This window comes from Eretmochelys imbricata, chromosome 13, assembly GCF_965152235.1.
Source record: "Eretmochelys imbricata isolate rEreImb1 chromosome 13, rEreImb1.hap1, whole genome shotgun sequence".
Lineage (NCBI taxonomy): Eukaryota > Metazoa > Chordata > Testudines > Cheloniidae > Eretmochelys > Eretmochelys imbricata.
The window spans coordinates 35,035,833-35,047,881 of NC_135584.1; the positions used below are offsets into that span (position 1 = coordinate 35,035,833).

The window sequence follows — 12,049 nt, forward strand, 5'->3', positions numbered from 1 at the left end:
GGGCTCAGTGCTGGGGTAACTGGGTGAAATTCTCTGGCCTGGCTTTAAAATGTTTAAATTGTTCTGGTGTGAATTCATGAAGGCTGGTTCAGGGTGTGAACTCCCCAGCTCTACAGGGCTTCTTGTGAAAATGGGCATGGAAGGGATGCATCAAGGCAAGGTCCAAAATTTCCCCCTGGGGTAGACAATGGATCCCACCCCAAAACTAATCCCCAGAGAGATCCCCCTACTCAGAACCTCTTTGTAACCCCCTCCCAGCATGTCCTCCCATCTCTCTCATAGCTGATCCCCAGAGGTTTATGAGTCTGTCAGACGGGGGACCTGAGCTGGGATTTTGAATGGAGCCTTCCAGAGCTAGGTGCCCTAATCCCACAAGAGATCCCCTAACTCCCTTAGGCCCCTTTGCAGACCCCAGCCACAGTCCTCCAGCAGTAAGATTCTTAGGCTTTGTTACACTAGCACTTCTGTTGGCAAAACTTTGTTGGTTAACAGTGTGAAAAAACGCCCCCCCCCCGGCTGACAGAAGTTTCACCAAGAAAAGCGCCGGTGTGGACATGGCTATGTTGGTGAGAGATGCTCTCTCCAACGGGCACAGAGCGGCTACAAAACAGACCTTACCGTGGAGCAGCTGCAGCTGTCCAGCGGTGCCACGGTAAGGTCTGTCATGTAGACACAGCCTACGTGTCCCACAGGGACCCAGCTAGCGCTGGTCGGACGGTCAGCCCAGCTTTACACAGCATGGGAGGCTGAATGTCGCCCCGTGGCAATCGGATCCTCCCAACCCGGCCTCTTTATTTTATCCTCCTTTAAAGAAACGAGCTGCTAGCCTGAGCTCTGAGCTTCCCTCTCCACATGAACTGACCCTGCCACTCTCACCTGCTTTGCCTTCTGAAATTCTGCAGCTCAGAGGTAAGATCTAAACTGGTGGAAACTCCTGCTCCAATTCTCAGAGGAGCCGTGGTGGGGTCTGCCAAGCCCTCTGCTCGAATCTCTGAGTGACAAGTTCTTTCCTACACGCAGGAGTCCCAAAACCTCCCCACCCCACCTCTCTAACCCACTAGACCCCATTCCCCACTTAGAGTTGGAGATAGAACCCAGGTGTCCTGGATCTCAGCGCCCTAGCCCCACACAAACCACTAGACTCCATTCCTCACCCCCTCAACCAGAGCTGGGGAGAAGACCCAGGAGTCCTGACTAAAATGGATTCCACTCCAAAACTAATCCCCAGAGAGAATCCCCTTGGAGGGGCTGCTCTAACCTACTGGACCCCACTCCTATTCTAGACCTAGGGATAGAACCCAAGAAGCTGGGAGAGCAATACAGCGGTGCATAGACAATCCAGGAAGTTTTTGGAAAGCGTAGGGGACAATTTCCTGGCGCAAGTGCTAGAGGAGCCAACTAGGGGGGGCGCTTTTCTTGACCTGCTGCTCACAAACCGGGTAGAATTAGTGGGGGAAGCAAAAGTGGATGGGAATCTGGGAGGCAGTGACCATGAGTTGGTTGAGTTCAGGATCCTGACGCAGGGAAGAAAGGTAAGCAGCAGGATACGAACCCTGGACTTCAGGAAAGCAGACTTCGACTCCCTCAGGGAACGGATGGCCAGGATCCCCTGGGGGACTAACTTGAAGGGGAAAGGAGTCCAGGAGAGCTGGCTGTATTTCAAGGAATCCCTGTTGAGGTTACAGGGACAAACCATCCCGATGAGTCGAAAGAATAGTAAATATGGCAGGTGACCAGCTTGGCTTAATGGTGAAATCCTAGCGGATCTTAAACATAAAAAAGAGGCTTACAAGAAGTGGAAGATTGGACATATGACCAGGGAAGAGTATAAAAATATTGCTCGGGCATGTAGGAATGATATCAGGAGGGCCAAATCGCACCTGGAGCTGCAGCTAGCCAGAGATGTCAAGAGTAACAAGAAGGGTTTCTTCAGGTATGTTGGCAACAAGAAGAAAGCCAAGGAAAGCGTGGGCCCCTTACTGAATGAGGGAGGCAACCTAGTGACAGAGGATGTGGAAAAAGCTAATGTACTCAATGCTTTTTTTGCCTCTGTTTTCACTAACAAGGTCAGCTCCCAGACTGCTGCACTGGGCATCGCAAAATGGGGAAGAGATGGCCAGCCCTCTGTGGAGATAGAGGTGGTTAGGGACTATTTAGAAAAGCTGGACGTGCACAAGTCCATGGGGCCGGACGAGTTGCATCCGAGAGTGCTGAAGGAATTGGCGGCTGTGATTGCAGAGCCATTGGCCATTATCTTTGAAAACTCGTGGCAAACGGGGGAAGTCCCGGATGACTGGAAAAAGGCTAATGTAGTGCCAATCTTTAAAAAAGGGAAGAAGGAGGATCCTGGGAACTACAGGCCAGTCAGCCTCACCTCAGTCCCTGGAAAAATCATGGAGCAGGTCCTCAAAGAATCAATCCTGAAGCACTTGCATGAGAGGAAAGTGATCAGGAACAGCCAGCATGGATTCACCAAGGGAAGGTCATGCCTGACTAATCTAATCGCCTTTTATGATGAGATTACTGGTTCTGTGGATGAAGGGAAAGCAGTGGATGTATTGTTTCTTGACTTCAGCAAAGCTTTTGACACGGTCTCCCACAATATTCTTGTCAGCAAGTTAAGGAAGTATGGGCTGGAAGAATGCACTATAAGGTGGGTAGAAAGCTGGCTAGATTGTCGGGCTCAACGGGTAGTTATCAATGGTTCCATGTCTAGTTGGCAGCCGGTATCAAGTGGAGTGCCCCAAGGGTCGGTCCTGGGGCCGGTTTTGTTCAATATCTTCATAAATGATCTGGAGGATGGTGTGGATTGCACTCTCAGCAAATTTGCGGATGATACTAAACTGGGAGGAGTGGTAGATACGCTGGAGGGGAGGGATAGGATACAGAAGGACCTAGACAAATTGGAGGATTGGGCCAAAAGAAATCTGATGAGGTTCAATAAGGATAAGTGCAGGGTCCTGCACTTAGGACGGAAGAACCCAATGCACAGCTACAGACTAGGGACCGAATGGCTAGGCAGCAGTTCTGCGGAAAAGGACCTAGGGGTGACAGTGGATGAGAAGCTGGATATGAGTCAGCAGTGTGCCCTTGTTGCCAAGAAGGCCAATGGCATTTTGGGATGTATAAGTAGGGGCATAGCGAGCAGATCGAGGGACGTGATCGTTCCCCTCTATTTGACATTGGTGAGGCCTCATCTGGAGTACTGTGTCCAGTTTTGGGCCCCACACTACAAGAAGGATGTGGATAAATTGGAGAGAGTCCAGCGAAGGGCAACAAAAATGATTAGGGGTCTGGAACACATGAGTTATGAGGAGAGGCTGAGGGAGCTGGGATTGTTTAGTCTGCAGAAGAGAAGAATGAGGGGGGATTTGATAGCTGCTTTCAACTACCTGAAAGGGGGTTCCAAAGAGGATGGCTCTAGACTGTTCTCAATGGTAGCAGATGACAGAACGAGGAGTAATGATCTCAAGTTGCAGTGGGGGAGGTTTAGATTGGATATTAGGAAAAACTTTTTCACTAGGAGGGTGGTGAAACACTGGAATGCGTTACCTAGGGAGGTGGTAGAATCTCCTTCCTTAGAGGTTTTTAAGGTCAGGCTTGACAAAGCCCTGGCTGGGATGATTTAACTGGGATTTGGTCCTGCTTCGAGCAGGGGGTTGGACTAGATGACCTTCTGGGGTCCCTTCCAACCCTTATATTCTATGATCTCTGCTCCCAGACCCCTGCTTTTCCAATTACTTTATTGTCTTCTCCTCCCAGAGCTGGGGTTAGAATCCAGGAACCCTGATTCCCAGCCCCACTGCTCTAATTCCCAGGACTCCCTTCTCATCCCTGATAGAACCCAGGGAGCTGGACTTCCAGCCCCCCCATTCCAACCGCTAGACCCCCACCTCCTCCCACAGCTGGGAATAGGACCCAAGTGCTCTGACACCCAATTGCACCTGCCCTCACCACCTGAAGTCCTGCCCTCCAGCAGCCAATTAACTGAGCCATGTCTACACCTGTGGGCTTTCCAGCATGAAGATTCAGAGCCTCTCAGGAACTAACTGTGGTGTGGTCTCCTCCTGGCCAAAGTCCTGCTTCCTCAGCTCCTGTCCCCTTGGATAATAGATGAGCTGTCTGCAGAGCGTCGCTGACGCCGTCCTCCCGTAGCTACCGGTTATATACAGCCCGGGGTGGTGGGAGGGACTCCCGGGCTCAGCTAACACTGCGGAACGGGCAGCGCTGTGCAACCAGTGCCGGTAATGTTAGAGGGCTTCGTCCTTCACCCTCTCACGTCCCTGGTCCTTCTCGCATGAACAGAGAGCAACAACACCTGAAGTCCGAAGGTGCAAACAATTCAATGTTTATTGGGGTGAACTTCCAGCAAGCTTAAATCCAAGTTCTTTTTCCCTTATTTTCAAATCTCAACTTACTTCCTGTTTGCCCCTAATTTATATAGTAATATTCTCAGCTATACCTTAACCAATCATTTTACTGAAATGTACCTAACCAATCCTAACATATTGTAACATAATTCTCTAACCAATTATATCCCACTACCCAAATTAACTTACACCTAGCAAAATTAATTATACAGCAGACAGAAACAATTAGAGAACCAGACAGATTTACAATAGAAAAGTGGGGGCCATAAAGATAAAACATACAGAAATGAGGGTTTCACAACCACAACTATTGAGAAGTGATTTCTTGTCAGACAGGATGCTGTCAAACTAAGTTTTCTTTAACCATCTTTCTCTGGAGGTGATAGGCATTATCAGGACAGGATTGTATTCCTTACAGCCCAATAGCACCTGATTTCATTGTGACTAGTTTGGAATGTGAGAAGGTGACCGGTCGCTTCCCAGCTCATGGCTGCCTCTGCTGCTTAGCCAAAGGCCTCAAGAACAGGGCCTCAGACTGTCACTGTGAGAGAAGGCCCTTACACAGGCAGACAGTGATTGTCATTCTTTTTTTATACTTTTATAACTAGCTAAATGTTAAACATATACCTAAATTCTTAAAGTAATAGGCCTTTACAGACAGGCCTGAATATCTATATCCTAACAGGCAACGTCAATTGTGAAACAAACAGACCTTGGAACAGACACTACTGCTGTCTGTTCATTCAGGCCCATAGTGCGGGGAGCTCTCCTCGTCAAAACGGGTTTAGCACAAGTCAGCCACGTGCCTTAGACAGAACCAAGGGGGAGTCTCCCAACTTGTGCCATCAATGCAACGTCCCTGGTCAGGAGAGAGGAATAACTACGTCTTCTTTTGCTATTCAGAGGGGCTGAGCTATTCCAAGAGACCTAAGGGAATGAGGTGCCCAACTCCCATGGACCATCTCCGGGAGCTAGATTCACAAAGGGGCTTAGGCACCTAAAGGCCCCTAGAGCTCAGTGCTGACAAGGAGTTTGGCTCATTGCACTTGAAGTGATAGCTTTCTTCCACGCCACGCAGCCACCCAAGGGTAAGCCACTTGGGAGGAAGACAGCACCTCGTTGGCTGGAAAACCACCTTTATGACACTCAAGTGTGTTTACACAGATGCTAAAACATAACTTATATAACTTCTGTCTGGCTTTATCTGTATAGACTCTCTTCTTTTCTGCTATGTTTTGCGAAGGCCGATAAGCATTGTTTGTCGTGTGCAATAATTAATAGTGGCAAGTTGTAAATACACTGCGAATGGCAGGTGTTCAACCCGCGTGGGTGAAAAGACAACAAACCACTTGGACCTTATCAATGACCAGGACAGCAGTCTGGTAGAGGGATAAGATTATCTGGAGAACAAAGGAAGGAGGATGCGGTTTAAGGAGAGTCCTGACTTGAAAGGAATGTCTAAATGCTCTGTATTCGGGATCAAAAAGGATCCTAATGAGAAGCCATAAAATGAAACTGTAAAAGTGGGACTTTCTCCCTTCTCTCTTTCTAGCAATAACCCTCCATTTAAACCCTTACCAATTCCTGACTGAAAGTAAAACTGCTCTAATTAGGGTATGTCTACACTACAAAATTAGGTTGAATTTATAGAAGTCGATTTTTAGGAAGTGATTTTATACAGTCGATTGTATAAGGCTGTAAAAGGCAATTTTATTCAGTCGATTGTATAAGGCTGTATCCCTGCAATTTAAAGAAGGACATACTGCTAGGAAAATGTTTTCAAGAGGATATGGGTGACCTCTCTAACTCCTGTTTCCACCCAGTGGTGCAAGCTTTGATTACTACTTATATGGTTGAAGACGGCTTTAGCTCCTTTGGAGATGCATGTTTGCAAATAGTTTACCTAAGAGCAAAGCTTCTGATATCATGGCTATCATGGCCTGTTTTCTAATCAGTAAGTCACTGGAGTGCGGATTATTTTTATAATATTTTTGGGAAATCCACACTTAAAACAGTACAGTGCCTGGGCAGGGTGGCACTAGATATGCCTCACGTACTGGACGGGTGACCCGTTGTGGCAGACCAGGCGGATACGGGCTATGGTGGAGCTGCCCCGGTAGAGGCACGGACCCTTGGGTAGGCGGGTGCAGAAGGTCAGCCGGAAGGTGCCCAGGCTGTCGTGGGCATCTTGCCCGTGGCTCAACCCCGAGCTGCAGACGGCTCTCAGCTGGGCCTCGCTGGCGTGGACGAAGGTGTTCTTGCCCTGGCAGCGGATGCTACGCTTCCCCATCATGGTGGTGCAGTACAGCTGGTCGTTCTCAGCCCATGACTTGGGGAAGTCGAGATGTCTCTTCAGGAATTTATCATACTGGGCGTCAGCTGTCGAGAGTGCCAGGCAGGCAGCTGCCAGGCAGAGCAGGGGCAGGAGAGCTGGGCGGGGTGACTTTGGGGCCATGGCAGGGCCGGCCCTGGGTTTGTCTGTAGCAGGGAGAACAGGGCCTGCAGGACGGAGACACCATGGGGAGCTGCTTCTAGTGTGGAGCATCCTGGCACCAAATGCCCCTCCGCCCCCAAAGCTCCACCCCCGCCTATAGTCCTCCCAGTCTTCCCTCTCCCATTATACCCCCCACTCTGCCCCCAAACTTTGCCCCTCACATTATCCTCCCAATCTGCCTCCTCTCCTTATCTCTCCACTCTGCCTCCAAACTTACGCCCCCCAGAGCCTTGCCTCACCCACCCCACCCCCAAAGTCCCCCACTTCTCTAACCACTAGACCGCACTTCCCTCCAAGAGCCGGGCTAGAGCCCAGAGGCAGAACTTGATGAATAATGGGTGTTGGGGCCATCACACACAACTCAATATGTGTCTTTGGTTTGGGGCAGCAGGAGAACAAAATATGTTAAAACTTTCAACCAGCTGACAAGGTGAAAACAAGTCATGTCAGGTGGAAACCAAACCTGCCACTGCACCCCAAGGGGACAGGTTTGCCTTCCATGTCGGCACTTGGATTAAAGTAGAGGAGGACAAAATTTCCTGAAGGGCTGGAGTCAGGCCTCCCTTTAACCTGTCACCCAGCGGGCTGGGGAGCTAGCGGGTATGTGGGACCCGGGTTCAAGTCCCCCCTCTGCCTGCCGAGGAGGAGGAGTTGAATAGGGGCTCATGGGGGTTAAGGGAAGAGGAGGGTTGGGACACAGAAAAGGGGAACGTTTGGCGTGGGAGTGATAGGGAGACTGGGGGAGCATTGGAGAAGGAGATCCTGTCAGCCACACATTACCCTCCTGTATATGTGCCACTACCAGTGGGGCCCCCAGCCCCTCCCACTGGGGTGTGACCTCCCCCTTCCCTGCCCCCTCATGTGAACCAGATTCTGGGGGGCTTGCTTATCTCAGAGCATCTGAGCCTTTTCTCTACCCCACTGTGTGAGCTAGGATCTGGTGGTCCCTGGCCCCCAGAGGTGTTTGAGGCCTGTCTCCATTCCCTGTCCTCTGTATGTGACCCAGGATCTGGGGGCGGGGAGGGAAGTGCACATTTATGGGCATCTGACCCCTCATCTCTGCCCCCTTCATGTGAGCCAGAATCTGGAGGGGGCTTGTCTTTCTGGGGTTCTCCAAGCGCCACTCTATCCCCTATGTGAATCAGGGTCTGGGGCAGACCTGGCCTTCTGCACAATGAATTTACAACAGGCAAGTTCAGCCACACACGTGTTAACAGGGCATAGCTGGGCAGCACTGAAAGCGGCCCTAGTTAAGGTTACATGGGCAGCCTTACCTGTGCGTTTCCCACTTTCCAGACCTTTGAGTTTTGCTCAGCTCAGAGTTCTGCCAGGGGATGACCCACCGCCAAGCACCCTACACTCGACGCTGTGCCGTTTATCAGAGTAAAGGTCAAGTCCCTGCTCCAATGGCTAATTACTGAGTCCAAGTAGAACAAATGCAAGAGGAGAGACCCAGAGAGAGATCCAAGTTCAAATCCTTTCTGTTCATCAGGCAGAGACTCCCACATCCCCGATAAGTGACCAAACCTTGGGGATAAAGGGCCGGTATTTTCTCCTCAGCCATCCTGTACCTCTCATCTTCCTCTGCTTTTGTCAGAATACCCAGCCTCAAAATGAAAAATTCCCACTTGACTCAGAGCTTCTTGCATGGCCATTTCTGCCACATTTTGATCACTCAGGTTCAGCCGACTCAGGAATTTGCAGCTCATTTTGGGTCGACTGAAAGGGCGTTTGTTTGGAGAACAAATGACTATCGGCTGAAAGGTTCTTGGCCAGCTCTGCCCAGGAGTTCTGGCTCACGGCCTCCACCTACTGTGACCCATCAGCCCCAATGAGCCCCCAGAGCTAGGAAGACACCTCAGAACCTGACCCCAGCTGGGTTGCCAACTCACCCTGTCCTGGGGCTCGTCTGGAAGCTGGATCTGGAAAGTGTCTGAGCCTCCTCCCACTCTGGGGCCCTTATATGGAGCCCAAGGGCGGGAGACACACAATGAGCAACTCAGCAAACACAGCTGGGGAGCAGAGACTCCCAATCAATGGCCATAAAAGTAGGCACCGGGTTGGTAAATATTTGCTGTCAAGTGTCGAAGATATGCCCATGCCCCTCAATCCCAACTCACAGCTCCCTGCTATCCCAGCCCTACCCCCAAAACAGCTTTAGCAGCACCCCTCAGTCCTGAACCACACCCCCTCCCATTCCTCCACACCCTCCCTCTACCCCCCATTCAACCCAGCAGCCACAATGCCCATCTCTAACACACCTGTGACACCCATCACCATGGTCTCTGGTCGCTGTGTTCTGTCCCCATCCCCACCCCTTTCTCTGCAGGTGGCTTTTATACTATAGGGTCTCTGCTGCCAGGATTGTCCCTGGCACTGGGTTTGTCCAGCACCGAGCACATGGGACCCAGTCATGATGGGGGACGCTGGGATACAGCAAGGCAATGAAATCTCTCCCCCCTTGGACAGGGAGCCACCTGCCATACCCTGTTAATCTCCTACGAATTGGTTAAGGGGGATTTTGGGAACCCCTAGGGGCTGCCATTGTACAGGGCACTGCACAGTCACAGAGGAAGAAACAACCCCTGCCCAGCAGAGCTTCCAGTGCACATAGAGAGAAAGGTTGGGAGGGGAAACTGAGGCACAGGCAGCAAAGCATCAGGGCCAAGGTCACACAACAGGGAACAGAACCCACATGTCCTGTGTCCCAGCTCCATTTCCCCTCCTCTAGCCTACAATTCCTGGCTTTGCAAATTATGGACCTTACCCCAGACCCACTGCAACCAACTGGAGTCTTTCCCTGACTGCGGTTCCGGCCCTGCGCTGGAAAAGGGAATGTTCCTGCAACCCCATTGTGCAGAAGGTGAAACTGAGGCACAGAGAAGGGAAGTGTCTTGCCCCATGTGCAGAGTCAGGAATTGAACCCAGGAGTCCGGACTCTCACAGCACAAGACACTACCCCGGGAAAACTAAGCTAGTCTCGTCTTTCCTAGCCCAGAGGAGCTCAGAGCAGGATGCTCCTGTCCCACCCTCGGTGAACGAGAACAGCAAAAAGCTCAAACCTGGTGGCCGATGAGGAAATAGCGCCCAGCTCTGAGGACAGACACACACCAGCTGGTGTCGTTTTGTTCTGTGTTTGCAGCGCTGAACACACTGGGCCACGTGTCCAGCCCCGGGCGGCCTCACTATTCAAACAGTGTCTATTCATCTGTGTCCCTCTGACCCCATACGTACCGGCCAGCCAGTGATTTATCCACCCGGCCTAGCATCCGGCCTTGGAGCGGTGCCAATTCATACCAGCTGGGGACCTGTTCCAAAACCGCCCTGAACATTAGCAGCTTTATCTCCTTCTCCCTCGTGCCAGCAGCCAAGTTATTGCAGATTCTCAGTACCAGGCGAGCGTGGAGAACCAGATCCTAGCTCCGTCCGTCTCTCTATAGCAGCGGTTTGTCATGCTCTGGTCCATGCGGTCTCTGTGTCGGTGCCAGGTTTCTACTTGCCACAGCTCAGCCAGGCCTCCGCGGATGCTCCCCCTGCGTCTGCAGCTACAGTGCTATTTACACGGCTCTGGCACGCTGAGAACTCGCCCAGTCTGTGCACACGAGCAGGGACTCGCACCCCCAGCGTGGAGAGCGGAGACACGGCCTGAGCCCACGCCACAGAATGAACCCCACTCCAGTGGGCTTTTGTTATGTATTTTGAGCAGCACCTAATTTATTTAACCCAAAGGTGTTATACAAACAGGCCTTTGCCCCAGCATCTCTACCCAGAGGGCGAGGGAGCTGAGTTCATCTTAGTCCATTAACCTCACTTACGTCTAGGTCCGTTACTGGCCAGCCCCCCATGGCCCAGAATCCTCTTCTGAAGTCAGGGCCTCTGATGCCCAGCAGGGAAAGGGTCTCTCCCGCTGGGTCAAACTGCACAGACCCTCCATCAGAAGAGGATGTCGTCCCTCCACTCTGGCGCTGCTTCCTGGTGACGTCCTACCGCGGCAGAGGTGGGGGGGCAGTTTTCCCTCAGACTTGGAGTGTATAGCACCTCCCTTTCAAAGCAGCTCTGTAGTCTTTTATTCTATTTAATGTTAATCATATCTCAGTGAGTTCGGCTCTGGCAGCTACAGTCAAGTTCAACAGAGTCACTTCTGTTTGTTCTAGATTTAGAGTTCACAGGAACACATGAAACCATAGGCAAACAACACAGACAAATACAAGAGCATCGGTCTTTCAGTAATTTTATTAAAGTTACCAACAAAGCTATAAATGTCACAGCATATACAATTCCTACAGATACGTATCATGAACTAGTTATACCTACAGGCGTACTCACATCCTCCCAGATGGTGTTAGAGTCTGTTGGCCCTCTCATGGATTGACCATCAATACGAGAGTGGTTCCTGCTGGAGTGTCCCATAGGAAGCCCAGTTTCCCTGCTCTGGGCACCCCTTTTTATACTGTGAGCCTGTCTATACCTACACTCTGCGCATGTACATGAAAGACCTTCTCTTTCTTATTGGTTTGTGTCCCCTGGAAACACAAGGGACGCCAAATTCTATAGGCTGGGTAGGTTCCTGTCAACACTGATGGACCACCTTTGTCTGCGGTTAGGGCAGGTGTTAGAGACCATATTTGTTGTTACAGCATTTTCTGATTTAATTTTAATCTTTCCAGCTGTTCTTTCGCAACCTTACCGATTAGTGCCTCTTTCCCATCATCTTGGGTTATTTCTCAGTCATTGTCTTGCGCCATCATTTCTTGTCTCCAAGGCCTAAAAGAGCTAAGCTAGAGTCTTGCAGGCTTCAGGCTACAGGTCTTCCATTTCAGCTTGTCTTACTCCTATCTAATACTTGGTTCTGTCAGGATATGCTTCTACGGGCACAATGTTCTGAAGATTCAGAGCAGGCTGCGCAGTGGGGAGAGGATAATGGTGAAGAAATTTGGCAGCATGTGACCTCCAGAAGAAGAAAGGGGAGCGTCCATGTACCAGTAACGCAGATACAGGTAAGCAACCGTTTTCATGTTCTCTCCACAGGTACTAATGCGGAGAGTAGATTAGATGATACATCTGAGGGAAGGGAACAGAAGGAGACTCCGCCGATTGGAAGGCATGAGATGCACTGTCCTAGGGTTAGGGGTTCCACGACCACGGCTCCCAAGAGAAGGAGGCGGGTGGTGATGGTCGGGGACTC

The 12,049-nt window shown here is 50.9% G+C and overlaps 1 pseudogene; it reads right to left on the reverse strand.

The window, feature by feature from the left end:
* Positions 1 to 6,408: 6,408 nt before the first annotated feature.
* LOC144273417 (ribonuclease pseudogene) lies at positions 6,409 to 6,825 on the reverse strand (annotated as a pseudogene).
* Positions 6,826 to 12,049: the final 5,224 nt, after the last annotated feature.